The 27,687-nt window shown below is 35.2% G+C and overlaps 1 long non-coding RNA gene across 2 annotated transcripts in view; it reads left to right on the top strand.

Annotated features, from left to right (window-relative positions):
* Positions 1-27,687, top strand: part of LOC113459343 (uncharacterized) — a 131,940-nt gene that overhangs the window by 59,239 nt on the left and 45,014 nt on the right. Inside the window, exons 1-6 of one of the 2 annotated variants that reach the window (XR_012579275.1) lie at positions 1,273-1,650; positions 2,029-2,137; positions 3,517-3,608; positions 7,564-7,728; positions 9,105-9,178; positions 24,228-24,351. This is a non-coding gene — a long non-coding RNA (uncharacterized LOC113459343). Of the gene's footprint in view, positions 1-1,272; positions 1,651-2,028; positions 2,138-3,516; positions 3,609-7,563; positions 7,729-9,104; positions 9,179-24,227; positions 24,352-27,687 lie in introns of those variants that run through there. The other variant, XR_003380493.2, reaches the window with a different exon arrangement.

Here is a 27,687-nt window from a genome sequence, read left to right on the forward strand (position 1 = left end):
TGGTCTAGTTTTGAAGAGGTGTCTTGGAGTGCATTAATGAATACAACACAAATACACACTATTAATCCTTCAGAGAGACAAGCTAGATTTCTGACTCATCTTCTTTGCACTATGAGTATTAAACTCTAGAATGAAAGATACTTTTTTCACACATAAAAATATCAACAATGAGATTTAACATTAAAAAAAGTTAATTTTTATTTTCATCCATGCATATTGCTCTCATCAGTAGCAACAAAAATTAAAAGCTGAGCTTGGAAATGAAAATATTTTCCTAAATACTTATTTGAATTATTTAGGACCAACCATTTATAAATAAAAGCCAAATACTTCTATTACATTACAAAAAGCAGACTGTGCTCAGGCAGAACGCTACTTTTTTCACAAAATTTTTGTTAAAACCAGAACAATACACAGACAAAGCCCAACATTTTCAAATTAGGATAGATAGAGATGATAGATAGATAGATAGATAGATAGATGATAGTGAAAAATTTTCTTCATTTGCTGTTTTGCTGATATTTATTCTCCAAAGAAATGAGAATCTTACATCTATTTAAAAGTCAGTTCTCATAGTGAATTTGTTATTCCAAAAATGATTTGATGTCAAGGGTGACCGTACAGGGAGTCCAAACTTTTTGCTTATTTAACAGACACATTTCTGCATTTTTGTCTCATAGCTGTAGTCATTCTGCACTGAACCTGCCCACTACAAGGAAATGCCACTGTTCCTACAGTTCCTACAATCTCCAAGTACATCACATTCTCAGTCAAGATTTAAATCCATCCTCTCAGGCTTTGCTTTTTTTTGAGAAAAGAAGTTTGATTTCTTATATCTTCATGTATTGTTCTAATTCTTCTGAGTTGCCTTGACACCACTAAAATAAAATAGGAGAGAGAGAATGGAAGGAACAAGGAAGGAAGGACACCCCCCCCCAAAAAAAAAAAAAAAGAAAAAAAAAGAAAAAAAACCACCCAAAATAAATAAAAAAAACAAACAAAAAAAAACCAAAACCCCAAAACAAACAAAAAACAAACAAAAATTTCATAATTCGTAGCCAAATGAAGACTTTTGAGCTTGTATGGTTTTGTCTTGCCATGCCTTTCTTTACTTGTTTTTCCTTCCTTACCCTGCAATAGTCAATGCATATAACCCAATTCCTGAAAAGAAGGTAGAAAGCAGTATGGATGCTTTTTAACTCAGAGATGAATGATGTCTTCTTTTTGGCTTTGTTTTAGGTGGGGTCAGCAGAAACCTATCTGCACATTCAACATATTGTCCCCTATAGATGAGATTAAAAAAAAAATAGGAAGGCTAATGATGCTGTTCTCTAAAACAGAGTGTGAAAATCAAATCAAGAGTAGATTGGAAACAAAAACTGTTCCTATCTTCCATAGGAGGTCTGCACAAGGAATGGTGAAGATTTTTGATTCTATTTTATGTCCTAGCACAGGTGAGAAGGGATGCAAGACTAAATCTATAGTACATTTGGCATTAAAAAAAAAAGCAGGTCACCAATCTTCAGATTTCCGGAGCAGGACACTTTGAGACAGTTAATGTGCTAAAATGAAACAAAATATGTCAAGAAGGAGTGAGGTGGACATCTGTGGTTTCTGCTCAATAGAAGATTAACCACTGAAACTGAAAAGGTAATCATATCTCATTAAAATTGTACATATCTACTGTTTTCCTGTTTTAGAGAGAAAAATTTTAGAATTGTTATGAGCTAGGTTTTTGAAACCTGCTGATACGGTATTTTTGAACTTTAAGTTTTCAAACACATATTTAATTTTATTATTTTAGTGGTGGGATTTCATTGTGGGTTTAGCAACAATGTTTATGCCTCCTGGAACTCAACGATGTTTGCCTCATAGTGTACTCGTAGTTCTGAAAGTTTGAGTAAATGCAGACGTGAGAAAAAAACTGCTGAGGTGTTTAGTCATCACTGAGTCACCTTGCTGGTCAGGCTGCTCCTGTGCAGGAGTAGCATGGTGACATGATGTCTGCTTTGTCTGTATCCACACTAGAGACAGCAGAGGTGAGGACTGCAAGGTCCAACAAGAACTGTGGGCCACACTTGTCCCTTGGACTGGGAACAATCCGTGAAAACCTACAGCACTTTCATAAGTAAAAAATGTGAGTTCAATGAACAAAATTCAGCTGTATGTGAGAGAGAAGAAGCAAAATTTATTTTTCATTAATTTCATTAATTTTTGAATTAATTACATTTGTGTCTAAGTTACTGGTTGATTTCAGTGCTGCTAATCAAGGTAACATTCCAATTACATTCCAGTCTCTTAGCAGTTGGTGCTCCTAGTAGCTTTTTCAGCTGAATACTACCTCAAAAAGCTGTCTTCCTCCTGAGATGGAAGGACTTTGAATGTGTGTGTAATCCTAGTGTTTCTTTTACACTGTAAAAATCAATTCAGTGGCCTTATCCCTCTTAGGATAATTATTAAAAAAAAAAATAGTGTCATGGTCACTTGTTTTAAAGTATAGAGGGCCAGATGGGAAACTTTTTGTCTGCAGTTAAAAATGAGAGTACTTAGGTAGTGACAGGACACAAGAGGTTTCCAAATTTATTAAACTAAGGTGAATAGCAGCATCTTGAGAAACAGCTGTGCAACAACAGACTTAATTTGTGAATTCCTCTTTTATACTGGCTTTAATCAAGGCAGTTGTTTCAAATACTTCTGGGTGCCATGGTCAAAGGGAACAACTTTAAATCCTTGGATTTATTTGGTTTCCACATATTGTGTACCTTTCAAATACATTACTCAAAATATAAACATTCCCAAGGTCAAGTTACAGAAAAAAATTATATGAATGTAGAGTCATAAAATATTAATAGTACTGTGTGACTGAACATTCACAGAAAATGGTAAAAATCCTCAACTGCTGAATGTACTGCATTACTGATGCTAAGCTCCAATACTGGTTGGAGGAATATGTCTATACAGACATACTGCAAAGCCCTTAAGCCCATTTTACATATTAAAACATCCAAAATTTGCATCCATGCCACACAGGCTATTGCACATTAAGTCTTCTTAGTAGCAGATTATTCTCCAGTGCTAACAATCATTTTATTCCTAGTTGACATGCACAGCACTAGAGTAATCCTAGCTAATCAAAATTCAATTGTCAAGAGGCAGGAGAAATGTCTTCATGCATATTACACTCTACCAGCTTTCATAATCATAAAGTCGTAGAACCATAGAATGGCCTGGTTAGGAAGGCACCTTAGAGATCATCAAACCTCCCCAGTCCTGAGCAGGAGCATCTTCTTCTAGAATAGGTAGCTCAAAGTCCCATCCAACCTGGCCGTGATCATTCACAGGGATGGGGCATTCAGAGCTACTCTGGACAACATGTGCCAGTGCCTCACCACTGTCACAGGAAAGAATTTCTTCCTAACATCTAATCTAAACCTATTCTCTTTCAGTTTGAATCCATTTTCCCTTTTTGTATCACTACACATCTTTGTAAAAAGTCTTTCTCCATCTTTTTTGCAGGTTCCCTTTAGGTGCTGGAAAGCTGAAATTAGGTCTCCCCAAAGCCTACTCTTCTACAGGCTTAACAATGCCAATTCTCTTACACTTCCTTGGTAAGAAATCACTTCAAGCAATTAAGTCTGTAGGCTTTTAAACTTAATTTACATAAAATCTGTCTTCACTTATGCACCCTGTTATGTGAAATACATTTTTGTCTTTAAGTCCATTCTCTGATACTAAGAACAGTGCAAGATACCAGAAAATGCATTACTGGCCCAGCAGGACTTTGTGTCAAGGGAATTTGTGAGAACAGCAAGCCCTCAGTTTTCTCAGTGATCTGCAGTGGGTTTACATGACGGTAACCAGGACTAGGAGACACACTTCTCTTTGTAATCAGAGATTTGAAGGCTCACTCTACAGAGAAAAGATCACCCCAGAATTTTCAGATTCTATTGTGAAGAGACAGGCAGATGAAAAACAGCAAAAAAGTAGGGGTAGGCAGATAATGAGAAAGAATATGGCAGTAAAAAGCCTCTGCAAGTAATATTGAACAGCCATTTCTAAAGTGAAGCCAAGCAGCTTAGTTCCAGACGGAAGGAGTTAATGCAAAAGTTTATTAACTCAGTTACTAAAGGCAATTGTGATGTGTATTCAGCAGGAATGGAAGACATTGCCTTTCAGGAAACCATCCCTCCCTTCATTTTATGTTCATCCAGTGTGTTCTGTTAGGACTGGGGGCTTCAGCAGGAGTGCATCTATTCCCAGAGATCCTAAAAATAAGTCCGGGTAACTAAATCAAAGTGAAGTTGAGTCTGGTAAGGAATGCAAGGCAAGTTAGGGAATATTTCTGCAATTTTAAAGCAAGTGATATATATCCATTGCAACAGAATTATCATGGAGCAATCTGTATGTAATTAGATGGCTTTGAGTGCTGTCCCTGCCACTGAAATAGCCATAGAATATTGTATGTGTTAAAGAAGAGGAAAATATAAAGAGCTTTTGAAAATAAAGAATTCATCTGTTATATCTAATCACTTTCCTTTATTTTAACTAAGTTGGAAGCCTGAATTGAATTGAATAAAAGGAAAAAAAAAAGGATATACTCTTGTTTCTGTGGTCTGGTTGGCACAGTAGGGAACTGGTTGTATTTTCTTAATTTTATAATATAGAGTGTTCAGCCACCAATTTTTCCCATGCATCGTGCCCTGAGAGTTCAAAGCTGCTGCAGGGTTAGTATTTTGTATCAGCATTGATAATCAGGAGTTAAATGTTCTTTATTTCCAAATTTTAAGAACATGCTCATTTCTTTCCTCCTGTGTACTCTTCACACTGACATGGGTTCACTCATTCCCTTGAGCTGAGTGAGAGTACATACATTTTGAACATGACAATCCATATCTTGACTGACTGCTTTGTGCCACCTCACCAGTTCTAAGACTCAGGGCAAAGAAATTGATAAAATTCTGTACAGAATTAATTACTAAGGTAATTTTAGATCTGGATAGTAAATTGTACCTTAGTACTGAATGATCACAATCTATTACAGGGTTATTAGTTGCTATCAGAATATAAAAATAGTTAGAGATTAAACTTATTGCAGTCATTTGAATGTTGATAAAAATTACATTTTCCCACAGATTTGGTATGGTGTCTTGATGATAATATTTCCTTTGCATTTTATGATTTGTATAATGTAATTTACTTCACAGGAGGTATATTCATATTCATTTTAAGTTTTCCTCAGTTTATTTGTTGATGCCTGTATCATTCTATATAAAATGCACTCTTCTTTCCAGTTTTCAAATCTTCACCAAAAATGGCAAAAATGACTTTGTTAAAGGAGCTACAAGCTTCAGCTTCCAAGGAAGTATTTGTCTTAGAACTTTAGTGTATTTTTTTAAAAAGCCTGAATAGTTACATACAGGCATGTGTGTCTTTTTTTCCTTCCTCCCTCCTGTTTTTTTCATCTTTCCCTTTCTTTTATTTCTCCCAGAAGTCAAACTGCCTTTTTTTTTTTTTTTTATTTCCCCTTAGCATATTTTGAAAGACTTGAGGTCAAAGTACAGAGCTATCGGCAGGAAAAACCAGTGGTGGAGGAAATATTGAGTACCTAAGAACAGCTTTTCCACTTCTGATTTATTTTCTTGTAAGCGTTGCACTGGTTAGCAAGTTTGAGCCATATATCACTAGTCTTTCTCCTTTTCCACTTTATAGGCCTACAAGATGTCTTTAGTTCAAACACCAAGACAACTGAATTGATGAACAATTGTTCTATAGTCAAGTGTCTGCAACTCTAACTAAGCTATGGCTACTTCAGACATAAAGGTTGAATTGAGTAATGCATCTACCTTCTTCATTACAGAAAGATAAATCAGCCTTTCACACTGAAAATAATTAAATATGATTGCAACAAGGAATGGTCTTTACAAGAGCAGTAGACTAACATTTAAAAAGCTAACAAAAGAAAAATCCTTTTAAAGAGAAAATTCATTTACACTGTACTTTTTGCAATCTAATACTGTCTTTATATACAGCCAGGAAAAAAGTCTAAATAAACAAAATACTCTTCCAGGAAAATGAAGAATTATAGCTCTGTTAGTATAATATGCACCATAGCATACTGGAGTGTGTTTGGTGCAACTTCAGGGGGAAAAAAAGTAACAGATGTCTGTTTTAGTTGTATTCTATTTATTTCTTTCTACTGAAAGCACAAAAATTATGGTTGCATCATGGGTAAGAGTGATTACCAGGAATTTTCATTGCTAATCAGATGAAAGGAAATCTCATTATAGCACATTATAGTTTTATGTATTGATAAATAGAATGGTATCTCCCCCTCATTAGGGCCAGCTCCCTGTACACCAGATTGAAGATTTTAAGATAGAATTATTTTCCTAAAGGTTTTTTATTTCTGTTTTTCATTTGTTTTTTTTTTTTTTTTTTTTTTCCCTAGTCAAAATGCTTAAAAACTGGAAAAGCTCAGCTGATTGTGTCCTTCCTGGTGTGAAACTGAGCACATTTCATATTTTCTTTGTTTCAGGAGGACAAGTAGTGGTAGTACAGGGTGCAGTGCTCTTTGTGTGAAAGTTAGAGGCATATGTGGAGTGAAGGGAGCCAATCCTTGAACATTTTTTGCCTGTTATCTATAGGAGTCATCCCTGGATTTAAATACCTGAAAAGAATTAACTGAAGATTGTCCACAAGAGGGCCAGAGAGTGACCTGACAATTAAACAATCTGGTTTATCAGGCAATACTTTGGTGCATGAAAATCTATTATTTAGTAGCATCAAAGTGTTATTGCTAAAGTAGATAAGCAGCAGTTGGCTACTGAAAATACAGTGCCTACACTGCATAATAGATGTTTCCTGCTCAATTGCTCTGCATGCACTTGTTACTGTCTGCAATAGTAATGTATATATACCTAGATTCTGCAGGAAAACGTGTCTAACATGACAGCTGAAAAACTGTATTTTGCAATGTCATACTGAAAACATTGTAAAACCAACAAGTCAAGGAGAAATAGCTTGATATAGTGGTTTTTGTCCATTTTGTATAAAAAGTTCATGAAAGTGTTTCTGTAAGCTCCAGATCATGTGTTAAACTGTTTATACAAAAAAAAAAAAAAAAAAAAAAGATTGAGATTCTCCTCCTGACTTGTTCTTTTAATAAAAAAAAAAAAAGAAAAAACTTTCTATTTAAGGATGCACAATCACCAAATGAGTGCAAGCACTAATTTTTCCATGAGCAAACCCTTGGAAATCTTACTCTGGATTTCAACTACCAGTATTTTGAGTTACCCCTAACACTGCAGTGTTTTGCAGTCACATCATCTATATTGTTCACTGAGAACATATGGGAACAGTGCAGTTTTGAGGTTTTTCTTATGCAAAATTAGATGTATTCTGGTTTAAGCTGGAATAGAGTTAGTTTTCTTCCTAGTAAAGCAAGATGCTGAGTTTTAGACTGAAGATGAGTATAGTGTTGATAACACACTAATGTTTTAGTTTTTGTTAAGTGGTGCTTACATTAAACCAAGACCTTTTCTTCTCTCCACACCACTCCACCAGAGAACAGCCTTGGGACTACCAGAAGCTGGAAGGTGACAGAGCCAGAACAGCTGATCCCCACTGACCAAAGGGATATTCTATATTAAGAGGTGTTGTTCTTAGTACATAACCTGGGGAGAAAGCTGACTAGGGGTTGCTGCTTGAGAACTGACTGAGCACCATTAGGTGTGTGGTGAGCAATTGCGCTGTGCATCGTTCTGGATATTTTATTTTATCTATCAATATTAATGTTATTCTTTCCTCTTCAGATTCAGTCCTTTTAATACACCTTTATCTCTTCCCCCAAATCTTTCCTTTTTTCTCCATAATTCTGTCCCCCATCCCACTGGGGAGGAGAGTAAATGACTAACAATGTAGTGTTTAGCTACCTGTCAGATTAAATCATGATAATATGTCAAGTAGGATGAAAGAAGTAGGTTTTTATTTTAATGCTAAGTTAAACACTAGAGTCTGCCATAGCTGAGAACAGGAAGTGCAACTGTACAGATGAGCTTGGGAGGTTAATCTTACAGTAACTCACCATGTTTGGTGCTGATTGTTTTTTACCTAAGTGATAGACAGAAAATAACTAAAATTACAGTTAAGATTTTCATTAGCAAATACAATACTAAACATCATAAAATATTTTTATAGTCATTATACCTCATTGTATGTAGTTATGTAGTTTGAAACTACAAAAATTCTTTTGACCAAAATAATGCTTATGGATAAAACTATATATATTTAAGGATCTTAATAGAAGTATCTGTAACACTCTAACAGGGGTTACAATTACCTGTCCTTTAAAATCCTTTAAAATACTATGGAAGAGAGAATTATGTACTTATGCTTACTTTTCATCTGGAAATAATAATAACAGGGTTGGTGGAGCTTTTTTTAGGATATGTTATATATAAGTTATGACAATGGCAATATTTTCAAATGTGTTTCTACTGTGAAACAAGCCATGTAAAAATATAACAGGCCTGCTTTTGATGGTGTTATAAGCATGGTAACGCAATTTGAAGATGGCTTTTTATGAAGCAGATCCTGAATGTTTAAACAAGATCAAAGTATGCATAGAAGAACTGTAATATATATAAGGCATTCTGATGTTTGATCCTAATATATTTTATATATACCAAAGATTGGCATTACTTAAGCACAGATTTACCAATATGTGACTTACATACTCTAGTACTCTTTTAAATACCTAATCTCCTATTTCTCTCTATTCCCTAGAGAAAAATGGTTCAGTGGGAGATTCAACAGACCACATCGTGATGTTTAGGGCTGCAACATCCAAAATGTTGGTATTCAAAACTCAATATACAGTGCTGATCTAGGTGCCTAGATATAACTCTGCACCAAATACAGGAACTCAAATTAGTATTCAAAACAACCAGCTTGCTGAGTGCTGGCATGTTAAACACCACTGCATGAAACATGACTCTGAAGTTTGGAAGCTGAAGCACCTTAGTGGGAATTCAGAACTCTGCTTTCATTCTGAGAGTGAGACATTACTGAGCACCAGCTCCCTCCTCTCTTCTGTCTTGTTGCAGGAGCCTTCCCATGGAAGCTGCAAGTCAGAAACTGGAGTTTGACAGCAAGTTGTCTGTGATTTGCTTTTCTCAAGGTAATTCTGCACATTCCACATGAATGATGTTTAATGTCTTGTTCAATAACAGACCTAATCTTTTAGGAACCTAATTTCAATTGCCTTTCACACTTAAATATCTTCATTTTGCAAATCGTGCCTTCTACAATTTAAAAAGGCTATACCTTTCTGGCAGTGGTCCCACATGTCAAAAGTTCTTACAGGTTTGCTGCACACCTGACAGTATTTTTCATATTGTCTCCTTGTCTAGGGTAGTTTAAAACACATGGCAAATGGCTTGAGGACTAGGGAAGGAGTTTTTCTTACTGTTTTCATTTTTTCAAAGCCCAATGTCTGATATTATTTCTGCATTGGAACTGGATAGCTGTTTTTGTTGTTGTGCATTGCTCTTTCTTTTTATGTGAGCATATGTGCAAAGCTACTGTCTTAATGTGATCTAGGGAGTTCCACTGCTCCTGATGTCATAATTCTCCACCATTTCAGTGAAAGGACTGGGTCTACAGCTAAGGGCTAGAAAAGACTCATATCCTCTGCCATTGAGTACAAAGGAGCTGTACATAATACATGCTTACCACTGTGTTAAGCACATGCTGTAGGTGGCTGATTCCCCAAACTGCTGTTTTTCTCAGAAGCACTCGAGAATTAAATTCTTTACAATTTCCTTAAATGAACTAACAGCTGACATAATCCCTCCTAGCCTGATTCATATAACAGAACAATAGCAATATGTTGTGTTCTTCCCTTCCCATCTGTTTCCTGATGTCATTTGTAAGCTTTCCCCCTTTCCTAATATGTTCAAGGAAATATTTTTGAAAAAAAACAAACTCAAAGACTTTACAAATCAAACCAATTTTGCTACATTAAAAACATTTTATTCTTATTTTTGTGGGTCAGTAAAAGACAGTGCAGTCTACCTCGGCATTGTGCTTTTAGGTGGAAAGAGTAACAATGGAGCAATAGGAAATACTCAGGTTCGATTACACGTACAAAAAACCATTACTTTATAAATAGGCAGCTTGGATGAATGAGCTTGAGAATTCTTTGGGTCTCCTGTTAAAGGCTGAACCATGAATTAACTAAGTCAGATGGAAATTTCCATTGACTCAACAGGATTAGAGCCAGAAATTACTTAATTTCACTTTCCTGGTCTGTCTGTCTTGCCCCTCCCCCTTCTTTCATTGAAAGGAGGTTGTTCAATCTTGGTTCAAGGCAAACCCTGAAATTCATTCTCTATTCATCATCATGGAATGCGGCCTACAAGTTCCTTTTTCTGGTCATACAGCCAGTGGCACAGTTCTTGTCTTCCACTCAGAACCCATACAAGAGACATACAAATCTAACAATACCTTATTGTGATATGTCACACCCCAGTGCAGTTTTAATTTAAATCTCACACTCGATATAACCATTCCTTCCCAACAGAAAGGAGCAAAACTTTATTACAAGAACAACATTTTTTTTTTCAAATTTCTATCTGGTTGCCTTTTACTTCTTGAGCCTACAAAGACTCACCTAAAAGCCATAACATTTAATTTGCTGCAATGTTATTTTTTAATTTTTATTTCATTAAATAGTGAATAAATATATTTTCTGCCATACAAAAGAGAGAATATAACAGTTATTTTCCTTTTTCATTTTATGATTTCATTGTGATGCCTAAGTTTAAAAAAACAACACTTCTATAAATTGCAGGGTTTCTATTTGGTAGGTAACTTGATTACTAGAAGTAGACTTATTAAATGGCAGAAATTCAAAATGATTTTTCTCTTCTAGCCTTTCAAAGCTTTTAAATAACAGAAGTCATAAGAATTTACTCATTGAATTGTTATTAGCATAAATTTATACTTATTTTTTCCTAGAAGAATTTCTTATGCAAGCAAACTTGAGAAACATGATTCAAATATTTCAGAATATATGAAGAAACTCAAATACATGTATCTTCTCTTGGAAGAGGATCCTAAGTCTTGTCTTTCTGAATATTACTAGAATATGTACCATTTGATTAGAGAGGGGATTATTTTTTATATAATTGATGATGGTTCTCATTCGTTAGAATATTACTATGGCAAAATAGCTCTCTATATTCAGTGAAGAAAATCTTGCTCTTGCATCTAGCTGCCAGTATATTTTGCTTATCTGATCATTAACATTCTCAGCAAATCAAATGAAATAATCTCATTATCTTTACTAATAATCAGTAACTGGGTTCCCTGTTGTTTCTCTTCTTTTGATAAATCTGAAAATACATGTCATTCTGCAGCAAAGTAGAAATTCCCAAGCACTAGCTTCCTGAAAGATAAGATGTCAAGGGCATTTTTAAAAATAATTTTGTATTTTTACTGACTTGATATGCAGAAACACATTTCTTCATGTTACCTCTTACCCTATCTCTTTAATACTTACATTTTATACAATCTCAGATCAGCTTCAAATCCTTATACTTATCTGGAGGCTAGAGATTCCAGGTCTATGAATGTCATCACAGATAAGCATAATATGTTAGATGAACCATTTCTTCAAAACCAATTATTAAATCTAATACAGGCTGAAATTCTTTGTATAAAATAGTAGCAAAGGTCATACCATGTAAAAGATTTTTTTGGGGTGAAAAGGATCAGAGACTGAATTGCTGATATTGTTTCAATACCAGAAATCTTCTTTCAAGAAAACTAATTTTTTAAATTGGTGTTTTGGTTTTTTTCAATGATTTTATCATCTATGTACCTTTGTACCGGTGTAGAAATTTTAATTTAGAAGGGTTTCAAAGGCTGTTAAAATGGACAGAAACACCTCCATTGATCCTCAGGACCTAGGTTCCTTTTTGTGTTTTGGGCACAATATTTCAAGAATTTCTGCAAAAGCACAGAAATAAAAGAAAAATCTTTAAGACTAAGATTTCAATACAACACAGAAAATTTTATTTAAATCTTGATAATCCATACCCAGAAGAACTGACATTCAGAATAATGAAGCATATGTGAATGCTGGGAATGCTGGGTTTGTTTGGTTTTTTTTCAGTCAGCTAAAGACAGAAGTATTTCAGCATATATCCCTTCCCCCATCTCTGTCTAGCTCTTAATCTAAACTTCGACTGACTTTAATTTTCCTAAACTTTTCCCTAGTTCCCAGAAACATTTCTTTTTCTAGGTGTCTCTATGTTTTTCTTGTACACGTCACCCAGTGAAACCATGTTCTTTTATGAATCGTTTTCTGTTTTAGCTTTACATATTTATATTTTCTTCTGTTGATATTTTCATGTATTTGCTGTCAATGCAGAGATGTTTTCTTGTTATTTCTTATTTCTCTTCAATGAAGTGCGCATTGTGAGGGATTTTTTTCCTCTCTGTATTTTCCTCTTTACTGACTTGGCTTCTGACACTGTTACGAGCTGTAAAATGCTACACTTGTCGCTTCCTTTTCCACAACTGAGCAGACAAAAGATAGGTTTTTGCAGCTCATGCACTTGACATGGAAAGTAACAGGGACAGGTGGGGATTTTTTCAGATTGCAGGTGTTTGTTTCAGTGAGTGTTATCCTTCAGATTCAGTACTTTTCTACTCTATCAGCAGAAGCTGCCACCGTGTTTCATACTTCCAGTAAACAAAGATATTAAAAGGAAGTGACATCCAATTACAGCATAAGGAAACTGACAGCATTTTTTATAACATTCAAAAAAAAACTTTTTGCAGAATTTAAGTAAAGTGAAAATTACTTCAGAGTGTAAGGCTGCAAAATTTGAGTAAGCAGACCTAAACAAATCAATGAGGCTGAATCAACTCTTTTGGAAACACTTTAAAGATATGTATCTACTCTTAATGTGAAAAAAGTTTGCACAGTACTCTAAAGAATTAATTAGGGGAAAATCAAGCTTTTTCTATTTTTCTATATTATTTTTGTTAGTTGAAGATTTTCAAGAAACCAGGTGGATATGCCTGGGCATAGGACAGAAAACAGGACATCTCATAGAAAATTATGTCCTCATATTTAGGTAAATGAATTATTGCCTAATTTGGAGGCTCAGTGTTGCCATTATTCTGAAAAGCCAACTCAGTTCATTTTGAAGTAGCCCCATATTCAACCCAATTCAGCTGTCTCTAATTCAAGGCCTACTTTAATTCAAAGCAGCTGTGTAACCTTGGGTCAATTTTACTGAGAAAATTGTTGCTAAGGTCTGAGAAAATCTGTGCTTTCAAACCACAAAAAAATGAGAAAAGTAAAAACACAGACAACAGGGTACCTGATAAAATGGTGAGAGTTACCAGCTCCAAAAAGATTCAAGGGTAATAATACTGACATCAAGATCCTTTTCTCGCCATCCTTCCCCAGTACAGGAGATCAAGTAGAAGACACCAACTCAGCAATATTGAGGGTCTTCCTACTACAAAATGCAGCAAAGCTCACTTTTCCCTATGCAACTGCATGATGAAGATACTATTGATCACTGTAGTAGTCTGGTAATCTTAGCAATATGCTGTGTATAGTAGACAATAAATGATTGTTTTTCACTCTCAAATACTGTATAATCTGTTTCTGTAGTATCTTGGTACATGCTAAAAGTTGCCAAAAAAGAGACTGACTGTGAAAGAGAAAGAATGTTAAAGGAAGAAACTGAGAAAAGTTGGGAAGTGAATTTCCACATTCCCTTAATATGATGTCTGGAAAATAAGTAAGTAAAAATCAGATATGGTTCTGCTTCTTCTGCAGAGCTAAAAAAGGTGGATATTATTTTGCAACTCTTTGAATTATACCATCCACAGGAACCTTTGCCTCCACCTGCCATGGTCTAAGTAAGAAGAGCAGCTAATGAATGCCTACAGGGTGAAATACAGGACAGGGTAATTAACACTTTCCAGAGAGTTTAGCCCTGGAGGTGATAGGTGATTTCACTGTGAGAGCTGAGCTGTGTCTATGTATGTAGCTAAGCTTTCCTGTCCACACATCACCACTATCAATAGCTCCATAATCAGGAATTCCTCAATTCAGCCAAGAACCCAAACAGCCTACATATAATATAAAATTAGCACAGCATACAAAATTAACTTCTGTAGCAAAAGTAACATCAGTGTACCTGTTAAATAAAACTGTAGCCATAGTAATCTGTTTAGCTTTAAACAGGCATGCATGTCATGCTTTGGCTGTTTTCACTCAGAGTGAGCTGCAAATTTGGTTTGCAACAGCTAAAAGCCTAACAGTATCAAACACCACTATCACGAACATGGGGAAACAATGGGAGATGAAGATAAAAATTCCTTCATGTAATGAAGCAAAGATGCAAAGTAAACTTTCTTCAGAAGACCCTACAAAGCCACATTCACCTCTTTTTCCTATAGAAATGTGAGCTTCCTAAGCTTCTGTTTGCAAATTAAATTAATAATGAATAAGAAATATAGCTCAAGATTGCACTGAATAGTTGTACCAAAATAATGCATGTCTTACAAAGCAAAGATGATGATGACAACCAGACTAAATCAGCAAACCAAAGACGTGGACAGGAAGGCTGTGGAGGGTTATGTATTTAAAGGAAGGTTACTAGGAAAATCCATATTTCCATGGCATGGAAATTACTGCCCTCTCTGTGTCCATGCTTTCAAAGTAGAGAATGGTAGAAAATGATCCCTCCTCATGAGATCACCTGGCACAGTTAGTTCTGGGATGTCCTGCTCAATAATTTTTTGCAAAATCTTTGAGGAGAATAGAACATATCCAGAAGATGATTTAACAGTGAAACTTTATGGATAGATGAGGTCTACACAGTTCTGGAGATAATTTTGTGTCTTTCACTTAGTGCTCAGGATATTTGTATGGACTTCATCAGCATTCTGAAGTTGGTATATAACCCTTTTGGGGGAGTCTGAGGTCCCTCAAAGGGAGTATAAATTGCATTGTATTTTGGTGTTTGAGAGGCCTTGCTTTGTGGATTAAGGCCATCATAAGAAGGCAGTTGGAGGGTGAATCAATTTTGTTGAAGGACAATAACCAGAAAGTAATTCTTCTATCTTTCTCCTATAAAAATGCGTCTGGAACAAAACATAATTGCCTCAGTTCTGCACCAGAATAATAAATTTATTTTCCCTGTTTTCTTTTTTATACTTTGTCTTAATTTGGTTCTAAAATATAACTATTGAATGTTATTTATGGATCAGTTTAAGACATTATTTGGTTTCTACCTACCTCCTTCCCTCTTGAACTAGCTACCTAATATAGACAGGCTTCAATTTACTGAATACTGGAACTCTATTTCCTTTCCTATATTTACTTCACTTTAAAATAATAAATTTTGTCTTAGTTGTAAGGAACTCACCCTGTATTTTCTGTATGTCTTTTGAGGCAATGATCATTTAATGTGAATCAGTTACAGCTCTTTTAAACATGACCTGAACATCTGATAATAACATTTTTTAGCTGTATCTATTATTTAAATTACAAACAAATCTTACTCAAAAAAGTTCTATTCAAAGTGTCTCTGTAATTACAGTATTCCCTTAGCAGCCTCATCATTACCGTGTAAGTGCTGATACTTTCTTTTCCTGGCTGCAAAATGTAGGAGACTTACAAAATATAAGTCTTCCCACTTTTACTAAAAGTCTTGAAGTTTAAACCATTTTACAAAACAGTTATAACAGCCTTTTTTTTTTTATGTTGTCTTATCAGTATCATATTCTATCATGTAATGAAATAATTTTCTCTTTTGCATGTGTGAAGGTCCGCCCGACATGAACGGGTGACGAATGATTTTTGGGTGAAAAAATAACCAACAAAGGCACAGGGGTTTGCAGTAGCAAATCAACAAGATGGAATTTATTGATAATAACTACAGCTAAATATGCATTGGTTAGAGGATCCGGGGAAGAGAGGGATAGAATAAGGAAAAAGGAAGGAAAGAAGGTCAGGGAATGGGGTATAGCTACCAAGACGTGATGCCTTCGGGGTCCCGCCGCCGATGCTCGCTGGTACACGTCTTGGGGAGACTCCGAGAGGCAGTCGAACCGAACCCCAGATATACTGTTCTTGGTTGGGGGAAGGGTGGCCGCAATTATGTTTCCATGGAGGGGAAAAGTCCATTGTTTTCATGGCCGAATGCTCCCAGGTACGTCTACTCTGGGCAGGTTCTCCCCCTTCCCTGAGTTGGGAGGGGGTACAGTCCCAGTCTCTGGAAGGAGGTTGCCGGGGGGTGCCATGGGGGTGCCAATAGGGTGCCAGAGGGGTTCTTGGTTCTTTGATGTGGGGGTTCGCATTTCAGTTGGTCTGTCGCGGTGGTTGAAGACAGGCAAGAGGGGTCTTCTCTTGGAGCGGGGGGGGGGAAGCCACCCCAGAGTTCAGTCCAGCCAGGCCTGAAGTATGGAAGAAAGTCCAGTTCCATTGTTCAGAACAGGGCAGCATGCCCCTTCGAGTACAGCATGGCATGTTCTGCAGACACCATCTGTAAACGCACTAAATACGCATGAGGCTTTCTTTTCCAACTGGCTCAACAGTTTTTAACCCTTCGGTGGTCCTTTTCTCATGACAATTGTGAGGCAAAAACTGAAGGATTTCCGGATGGACTTCCACAGCATGTTATATGGATAGGAAGAAAAAGACTTTTATTTTGCTTTGTTTTGTTTCATTTTTTCATTTAAGTATCATTAGAGAACTCCAGACTTTCAATATATCTAGTTTATGGTAGCAAAAATTAATAGAAATCTTCTAAATTCTTTTAAAAGGCAGTGGTGTTTAATTCCACTGATAATTTCTTTGTAGACTTTCTTCCCTTCTTTCATTTATCCAAGTACTAACTTTCATTTAAGATTTTCTGAGTAAGGATTGGTACTTATGAGTAGAAACAAAAAAAATGTAGGAAGTTTAACCATTCAACAATATTATTCTGTAGAAAATTTCAGTGTTCAGGAAAAAATCCCCAACAATTTAAAATGTTTGCTTTTATTATTATTTTGTAATTCAGTTGTTTTCATTATTTGGAGCTGTAAATGATATTTTTTTCCTAAATTTTATTAACAGTTGAAGTGATTGGATCATATGGAACATTTTTGTCAATGAGTGTGTATTGAACTTTCTATGAAAAATCTTGTTTTTCCAGGAGACTGTAAAATATTAGATATAGCATAGGATTATGAGATATTCCCAGGAATTTACAGTTATGTCAAGACTAAGACATTGGCAAGTGGATCATGGCTGTGTGACAGGCAAGTGTGACAGTTTCAGAGGCAGTAGAGAGAAAAAATTCAATTTAAGAAAGTTGTACAGAGGTTGATAAATTGTCTGGTTGGAAGTAAGGATGGGGTAAAGGGCTGCTAGCTTTTCATTAACTTGAGTCCTTTTATAACAAGTTTTGCAGCTTAAAATAAAATTATCCTTATTGCCTAATTAAAATTAGGGTGGGATTTTTGCTTCATTTGGGTTCTTTTTGTTTCATTTTGTGGTGGTTTAGCACCAGCTGGAAATTAAACTCATTGAGCAAGAACTGAAGAGTAACCAGCCCAGATATGCAAAGTTTTTCACCAGTTCACCTGGTGGTTAACTATGACTTCAGGAGTTGCTGACCACCAGGGACCACCAAACAGATGCTCAGGACATCAGAATGCATACACAAAGAAGAGGAAATGTGTGTAAATTATTTTGGGGAAATTATTATCATACGTGTGTCTATTACAGGAAAATAAATGAATATACATATAAAATACAGTTTATGAATTGGAGTTTTTTCTGTATTTAGCATGCGTGGTATTTTAGAGGAGATATCCCCTCATCCATCCAGCCAAATAAAGAATGCCGGCTTCTTAATACTACGTTGGTGTTAAAGGAGATTTATTTTTATTAATATTTTGGTAGTAATTCAGTGTGTTAGTTTTCCAGCATATCATCTCAGTCTACATTACTATGTCAATTTGACACTTTCTAAGTTCAAAGACATGACTTTATCATTAAAAAGTTTTTAATCACTTCTCTTCTGTAACACTTTTGAATATTCTGATAAGTCTCTGTACTTATAAAATACTTAATAACTTGTGCCATGGATTCTTACAGCTTTAAAGATGTCATAAAGAGATGTCTCCTTTTGTTTTGAAACTGGCACCTTTATTTGATGTTTTACATTTATTTATCTGAGAAAACAACAATGCTAATCATGACCTTACAGGTTTTTGTCATACTCATGTTCATCACTTTTCTGCCTTCAGGAAAAGAATCACAAACTACTTTGGGGAATTGGAACTAGATGATCTTTAAAATCCCCTCCAACTCAAGTCGTTCTATGATTCTATGATTCCATGAACTACTATTACATGGTCTTATTAAGTCTGTTAAGTATTTTCTTTTTGAAGTCCTATTAAAAAAGTCCTATAAGAACATGTCAACCAAACTCCAAACAAGGTTTCACAGCTCAATTGCTACAGGACAGTAGTGTAGGTGCTGCTGATAGAGGTAGCTCTTTTAGTACTGGCAGACTGCCAGCTTCTCCTCTCTACTGGGCAATAACCATGGTTTTTCAGCTCTGATACACACCCATTGCTGTTTCTTATCTGCTTTTGATTTCTGCAGTAGATGTGGTCTTCAAAAGAATGGGACTACAGTCTGGATCCCAAAACCTGTCTCACTGCTTTTGCAGTAGAGAGAATACTCTGAAATGACACAGCACCAGCCTGCTCCCCACTGTGATCCTCAAGGCACCTGTAAAATCCTCCTCAACCACTGGGAAATGAAGTTATTCCAGTACTACTTATCTTCTCTCTGTCATACGTACCTCAAAATCCATATTATGATTCATTAGCCCCTTGACTGATTTTTCTGGTTGATGCAGTATATGGGTTGATCCCAAAGTTTTTGGGATCTCGTTTGAGTCTTTTTATTTTTGTTGCTATGCACACTTTTTCTGAAGCTGCATTTTGTTCTGGTTTTCCATTTTTTAAGAGTTACTTGTGTGTCACTGTGCAAACAAAAGTCTGTCCCAATTGTACTGCATGATCATTCTGTTGGGGTGGATGCAGGGGCCTCCAAATCCGACTCAAAGGACAAGACTATTCCTTACATATGATGGGATTTACACTAGGGATTCCTACAAGGCCATTGTAACCATTGGAAACGAAACCCTATAAGCCACTTATCCACACACCACCCAGAATTTGATGCCCCTATTTTTTGAAGCATCTGCTCACAACTGCAGACATTTCAGGGCTTTCTCTACAGCCTGGTAAAGTGGAAGAACCCAAGGTTGCCTTTCACTTTTGTTTAATCAGTGTCTCTTCACAATTAAACTTTAATTACTTATTCAGTTAGTTCCTGTTACATGGTGTTTCATCTACTTTGCACCTATTTTTATGGCTATTTTTACTCAACTTCTAAAGCTTTATAGATGTGTATAGATGCATATAAGATATTCACCTATATGTCCTTTTACAAGCATATATAGTAAAACTAGTTGTTCTATGTATAAAACCCCACGTTTTTAAATATTTTAGAATTTTTACTGTCTATAAATAACTATTTTTTTTCTATATTTGAGCACTTCATAGTTGAAAGGAAGCAGACAACAGAAGGAAGGGCTGCCTGGGAGCATAAGGGTATGGCAGCAAAAAAAAAGCTGAAAGGCAATACAGCTGTATTTATTAGCAGATACGAAAACCTATTGGTATTTCTGTGTGTGTTCTGAAGTATTAATATGACCAAGCCATGTTATTGAGACTACATACAGAAATGGAAGAGGTTTTCTAAATAGATCTGTTTTGAACAGTAGAATCATTTTACTAGTATAGAAAGATTTAATTTCTAATCCACTGTAGAGCAAAGCACCCATTTAAATATTTGAAATATTTGGATCTCAGCAATGTCCATAGGAATTGATTTAGCCAGGGTCCTAGTCTTTTGCATTTAAATAAAACTTTGAATAAGTAATAAAGAAGAATTGAAATACTGGACCATTTTTTGCATTAAAAAAATCCTAAGAGTATGACTTTTACACTTTGTTCTGCCAGTGGTTTTCCAGAGTAGATTAGAAAGATATCCCAACTACCAGAATTGCATGTCTCAGGCTGAAATACTCAGTAAGAAAATCATTTGCATCAGTAATCATTGCCATTCTGAAAGCATTTGCTTCTAAGCATGAACATAAATCTGTTTTGAAATGCTTTAAATCTCTTTGGCTGCAATTGCTGCATTCTGAAGCATGAAATATTTCTCTCTTGGGAATATGTTTTGTTTGACTTCTATTCTGTATTTTGCTGCTTTTAATAGCAAATGGCACCCTTTGGAGTTACTTCTTAGAAAGGGGTTATTTCCTGGTTATTTGGGCATGATGATTTTCCTCTAGCTTCATGCATCGTACAATGGCTACATGTTTTTTTTTAAAAAAGCTGTTAACACACATGCTTCAGAGGCTAGTAAAACCTCCTACAGATCTTTTTAACAAAAATTGGCTTGGTGACAGTTGGGTTTTAGAAAAGAAGCACTACTTCTACTGCTGTACATTTTAGAAAAGCTCTCCCCTTCCTCCCTAATTTCTTGGAAGCTAACAATAACATTCTAATTAGTAAATACCACTATTGGAATTAGTATTGTATGACATATACAAATATGTTTTATGCAAAGATATAAAACTAATAAAGGCTTCAGAGGACATTGCTTATTCAACTGGTTCATCTGCTTGAAAATTAGTATTTGTGAAACAGATAAAGCACCCTAAAGGGCTCCTCTTTTTTTAGGGCAGAAGGAAAATACAGTGACATTTCTGAAGTAGGATGAACCTTTACTGTGCATTGTACACCATAAAATGTGTTTCCTTTCTCAGTGGAATTCTCTCTGTTTCCAAGAGATTAAGTAGAAGATAAGCTTCAGTATCTGTGCTTTATACACTAACTTCTCCTTTATGTAACAGAGGATCCAAACATCCTAAGTAAGGAACACTGGCTATAGCCAAAGGAGAGAAACATAGGTCTCCACAGGATTTTTCAAACCAGCTAAATGAGATAAATCTTTTTTCTTTTGACTGCACAGGTAACTAGCATACAATAAACCAATGACCTCAGGTGATAAATGTTAGCAGCTTAGAGATGGCCAGTAGCTACCCAAGAGATAACATTAAATAAATAGCTTTATCAACAAGTGGTTGATTCAGAGGCATTCTTTGCATGTAAGGACTCAGAATGCCTGATTTTCCGGTGATGATAGCTGTAAAGCAAAAGGAACTTCCTCTTCCACAAACCTCTGTTTATTTTATTCATCACAAATGAGGAAAATGTGTAGTTTAGTTCTACCTTATCCTGAGGGAACTCTGTTTTGCCAAGAAAAGAAAGTTCACAGAATCACAGAATGGTTTGGGTGGGAAAGGAACCCTGAAGATTGTCCAGGTCGAATCCCCGCTGCTTTGGGCAGGAACATCATCAACTACACTAAGTTGCTCAGAGATCCATCCAGCTCTCCTTGAAAACTTCCAGGGAAGGGGCATCCACAACTTTCCTGGACAAGCTCTTCCAGTGCCTCACTCACTGGAAGTTAAGTAACAAGACACATCACAGTTTACAGGAAGTTCTCTTTCATTCTTCCCACTGTCTTACTGTGCAACAACAAGACTTCAAAGCAAATGGGGCCAAAAATGCATGGAATTGACTGAGCAAGAGAAAATTTGAATATGCAGCTCCCAACATAGAAGACATCTTTGGGACAATTTCTTCCTAGAAGCTGTGTCTTTAAAGGTAAATTAAACAGTATTTGGAGACATTCCCAAGCATCAGAACACAATATTTTATACTAGCAAAGTGCTAGAAAATTCCCCGGGGTGATTTTAGCATGTGCCAACTAGCAGTCTCACACAGGAGTCTGGACACCCCTTAGGCAGTAAAATTTTCTAGGAAGCATTCCAAGAGGAATTCTGCATAGACACCCAGCTCTGGAGACTTACTTTCTATGACTGATTCTCACTGCTTGTTGCCACCTGGCCCCAGTGCCCAGATGCATTCATGAACATACATAGTTTACTTGTTTATAACAATAGCAAAAACTTTTCTTTATTAAGTATTCTCCCAAAAGTCACAATGTTCTTTATCCTAATATTAAAAAGTAATAATAAAAAAGAAGAACAGAAAATCCTTCCCAGTCTTCTGTAGTTATTTAATTCTCACTGGGGCATATAATTAAGTTTTTCTGTTTATTCTCTTCCTCTGGACCCATGAGGGTTGAATTGAATGGAGAGACAAATACAAGCAGCTAAAATAAGCTGGCCATCTACTTTATCTTGTCTATTTTTTAGAGATAAAAAATAAATCTAACTCTAGGGTTTTAAGTGTGCTTGATGCCATTATTCAGTTGTCTTCTAAAATAATTTACAGTTTCTCTTTTATGATATTCAGGGTTTCTATTGAAATACTAGATTTTTGGAACATTTCCTATGCTGACCTACTTTTTTGTTAGAAAAGTTTACGTGTACTCCTCCTCTTACCTGTATATAACAAAGTCTCACTCAGATCTTAACTATGTGAATCTTACATCAATAAAAATCAAATTAACCACGGGAAACTTACACTACAAATTTTGTCTATGACATAGAGCAGAGATAATTAATAGACTAAAGGGCTTTAAATCCAAATTATTCATAATTAAATTAATGGAGTCTTAGAATACTTTGGGTTGGAAGAGACCTTAAAAATATCTAGTTCCAACCTGGCCTTGAACACTTCCAGGTCTGGGACATCTACAAGTTCTCTGAGAAACCTCTGCCAGTGTTTCCCCATCCTCACAGTAAAGAATTTTCTTGTAATATCTAACCTCTTTAGGTTTAAAGCCATTACCCCTTGTCCTTTTAATATATGCCCTGGTAAATATTATTTCTCCAGCTTTCTTGTAGTCCTTCTTCAGCTATTTAAAGGCATTATGTATCTTTAAAGATTCATATTTTATGTAGTACCTAATCTTATATTTTAATCATTATGTTGGGTCTTTTATTTGCATGCTGTTCCAACCATATTACATGCTAATATTTAGTTTTGTTTCATCAATTGCCTATTAGAGTGCCGCCAGAGACTTCATATTCAGTCTCTTGTAATCTCTAACTTCTGCTCTATTACACTGATTCTTTTTTCTCCTTCTCAAAATAAACTCAAAATTTTATCTTCTGTGAAAATCACCCTAGGTAATCATGTTCAAAATACTGCTGTGAAAAGCTACTTAACATTATGCAAGTCTTAACCTTTTTTTACTCAAACTTTTAGGAACCCTGTATCTTTCCAATGGTAGCAATAAAGCTTGACCTCTGGAAATACATTTTCTATACCCATGTAAACAATACATTGAAGTTATTAGAACTTTTAAGCTATAGAAACAAGTCTAAAAAAGCCAATAACATAAAACAAATAAAGAACCAATACATATCCTTTTTTTTTTTTCTTACTTTTTCCCAAATCATGTAGTGGATAGGATAACAAGTTTCAATTTCTATCATATAAAGAAAATTCACCCATTCTGTGTTTTCATGTGACTTTCATGTGAATGTGAATTTCTAATTTGAGTGAGAGAACATACATAATTCAGACTTTTCTCAAGGAAGGAGAGAAGGGATTGTTGACAAAGGAACAATTTGGGATTGTTGACAAAGGAAGAATGACTTTTAATGATCTATTTAATTACCAGATATTTACCTAGTGTCCTAAATGTCTCTTGTATGATTTAAATTCAAGTGTTGCTAAATATTTTCTTCTTTAATGTTTGCCTTGAATTTTCATTTAAAAAAAATTCTCACAGAGTGATTAGTTAATTAGTCTCACTGGATAACCTAACATTTGATCATTCTTAAATTTACAAGCAAGCTGCAACATTTTTTAAAAGGCTTTTAATCTTGCATTGGAGCAATGGTCTTTGTAGTCCTGTACCTTATCAGTAGCCATGCTCAATGCTTGCTCCTTCTCCAAAATCACAAAACCTCGTAATCTACTTTACTGCATAATAAAACACCACAAGAGAGATTGCTTGTGGATGTCAGCTGGTGATCAGCTCATGCCCTAAAGCATGAAGATTGATGGCCCTTGTAATTTTTTTTTCCTGAGTTAGTGTAACCACAGATGTTATTTGCTATTATTTGTTACTGCAGTTATTTATGGGCCATGCTTCCAGCCGCAAGCCTACAATTCTTGAATAAGAAGCTTATGCACTTCACCCTACCCCATCTACTTGGAGCTGTTATGAAATCTGATCTACTTCTTGATTCTTATGTGGTAAGTCAATCTATAAAGATCACAGTGTTGCAACAGATTTTTTCCCTGTGTGTTTTATTTAGGTCTGAGAGACCTTTCTAACTAAATACCTCCCAAGAACTTTCAACTTTACATCATAGAACAAGCCAAACGTTTTCTGGTAGGTTTCTTCTTAGTTCAACATTATCTCAGTTTCTGAAGATTTGCAGTGTGACATTTATGTCACAGTGTCATCTGAAGAACAAAGAGTGCTAACTCACCTATGTTGCTTTTTAGTGGGGATTAACCAAATTTTGACATGTTTCCACTTTGAATTGGTACTGAAAATATGAAACACACCAAATAATAAATGAGAGACAGATCTGGTATCTTTATTATGGATAAATTTTTGGTAGCTTTATTCTGGATAAACAATTTTAAATTTCCAACTTCCAATAAAGCACTTAAATTGTTTAATGAAAAGTCACCTCACAAAAGAAAATTTGTAATTCTAAAGCACCAAATATCATGTAAAGGAATAAATTTAGAGAAAGCAGTACAGAGTTGTAATACTTAGGTGTATGATAGCCTACACATTATAAGCAGTCTGAATACCTGCAAATCCAGATATTTTACTTTCAATAGTAAGGTACAATTTCTGTCCTGAATCAATTGGCTATTACCTAAAAAGGCTAGGAGAATAAAGAGTTAAAAGTAAAAAAAAAATTTTAGGAGTATGAGATGAATTGTCCAAGGTTAGTCTTGGAGCATCAGAGCTAAAAATAGAAATCAAGAATCCTGAATCAGACTCCAATGTCGTAGCGTTCTTATTAAAGAGTACAGAGAATACGAAATATTTATACAGCAAATCAAAGACTTCCAAAAATGTGTTAAAATCTGAAATTGACGATTCTTTTTAATTTATGTGTTTTCCAGTGAATATTTCGGTTAATGTTGATCCTTCTACACTACTACATGAAGCACAAGTGGAAATATGCCAGCAGATATCAGTCTTATGAGAGGTTTTTCTTATGTACAGATGCCTGATTTAGGTTTTGTTTAATCCTTTCAAGGTCAAAAATCCTCAAGAGACTTAGAATTCTAGAGAGCTGTATTTCATAACTTTTAACAGTCCTTCTGCCCTTTTTTTAGATAATCACCAAAAGCATAAAGAAGTTAGGTTGTTCACTGAAAAATATTGGCTGACATATCTAGCACTGAAATGTCTTGCATCTGTATCAATAGTATATCACCAGTTACTGTGCTACATTATTAATAATGGTAACCAATTTCTTAACACTTTAATTTTATGTCATTAACTTCTATGAAACAAGTACAGCTAATTCAGGACATGATAAGAAAACCATCACAGCAAACTATTAAGCACTCTGCATGAAGTGATCTAAGGACTAGAACCAATCTACAGAAATATATGTGAATAAAACATTCCATGCCCTCAAGCAGAACTATAGCTGTATTAATAAAAGCTTGTGGGGAAAATCCTGTCCCTGCAGAAACCAAAGGCAAAACTCCCATGGGTCTTTTACTGGGTGCTGAAATCCGTATCAATATGCATTTCCTTTTCAGATACATTTTTCCATATATTAGAATTTTGATATCATTTGTTATCAATAGATAACAAGTATATCAATAGTACCTGATAATGATTTATTTCTATATTCACAGGTGTATCATGAGGAACAAAAAAAAAATTCATTTTCAAATATAACATTTTTTAAAATAAAATCACTATTACCTCTTTAAGGAGAAGTCTCCTTTAATAAATTATTTTCAAAATTTTTGCAGTTGGATGATCTTCTTTTCTCACAATACATAAAATCACTTTGAAACTTTTGCAGATTCAGAACTGTCTTTTCTGACAATTATTTATTGTGTGCTCTTTCAAATGACAAGCACACCAATAGAAATGAAAATACTGTTTTTTTCTACAGAAAAAATCTTGAGGACCAGTTAATTAGTAGGAAAGAAACTGAGATCAAAAGGAAAAAAAACCACCTGTCATTCTAAATCCAGGTTTCTGTTCCGCTGGTTAAAAAAAAAAAGGGAAAAAACCCCTAAATTTTGGAAACTGCAGAATACGGGCAAGTGCATAAAAGGATAGCCATTCAAAACTATGAAACAACTTTCATGTGAGGAAATTTTTATAAATTTTTGGTTTGGAGAGAATATATTTGAGGAGGGAAGTGATGGATTTTTACAGAACTCAATGGTGTGAACAAAATTAGTCGGAAAAGGTTTGCAGTTTCTCATAACACAGCATCAAATAAAAAAAGTAATAGGATAATTTTATGCATAAATTTGACCACGCATGTAAGTCTCCTGCTAGTGCCTCATCCAGTTGTGAATGCCATTACGGGAGGGAACCTGGAGAGTCTCTTTTAATCATAGCCTGCTAGCATGTGTGCAAGAACCAGATAAAGAAGAATATGAGAGACCTGGCTTCTCTTAATTTGATTTCTGGTCCCTATCACAAAGTGAACACACGACAGCAATGCATAAGCAGCTCTATGAAAAGTTGAAAAGACTTCTTTATAGAACAAGAATTGAATAGGAGATGACTTGTGACCCTAGAGCACAGTCCATTTCAGACAGTCCTGTCAGTGTAAAGTGCTGTTCCTTGCTCTGTTAACTTGATAGAGTTAATTGAGCCCAGAGAGAACAGATTCAAGCTTTTTCCTTACTAACCTTCCACTGTTAAAACTCAGGAGATGACAAGGAAATTTTTTAGGGAAGTGAGGTATTGATGAGAAACAATAGAGTACAATGACTCCCTTTAGTAGCTCAGCTATCAGGATTTTTATGTATGTGCCATTGGACAAAATTTACAATACTAGACTTTAATCCTTTAGCCTTTTAAAAAGCATCAGAAAGATTTTTTAATTGAAGGAAAAAACCAACCAACCAAAAATGAACCCAAAAAACCAAAACAAAAAAATAACCAAAAAACCAACAAAAAACAACAACAACAAATAAAAGAAAACAAAACCATAACAAAGCCCAAACCTCTTTGCCCCTGAACCACCAGATACAAAAGGACAAATTACACCACAACCTACCACCTGCTACACCCTGCCCTGTGACAGTTTTCTTTCCTTTCAACTTTCAAGGCCTAAACCCATGCTGCCATTTTGCACACAAGAAGACAGTTTAAGCTGTTTATAGAAAAAATTATCAAGTATGTACATTATAAATCTCCAATTATTTTTAATCACAGCATTTAAAAAAGAGAATTTGTTAGCAGACATCACATGACCTAATTTCGTGCTGGAAATTTTTCAAGATGCTTAGGAAGAAACAGAAAAAAGTAATTTAAATAGTGCATTAAAATTTTATGTAGAATGCAATGAAAATATGTTC

This window comes from Zonotrichia albicollis, chromosome 2, assembly GCF_047830755.1.
Source record: "Zonotrichia albicollis isolate bZonAlb1 chromosome 2, bZonAlb1.hap1, whole genome shotgun sequence".
In the NCBI taxonomy this organism is placed as follows: domain Eukaryota; kingdom Metazoa; phylum Chordata; class Aves; order Passeriformes; family Passerellidae; genus Zonotrichia; species Zonotrichia albicollis.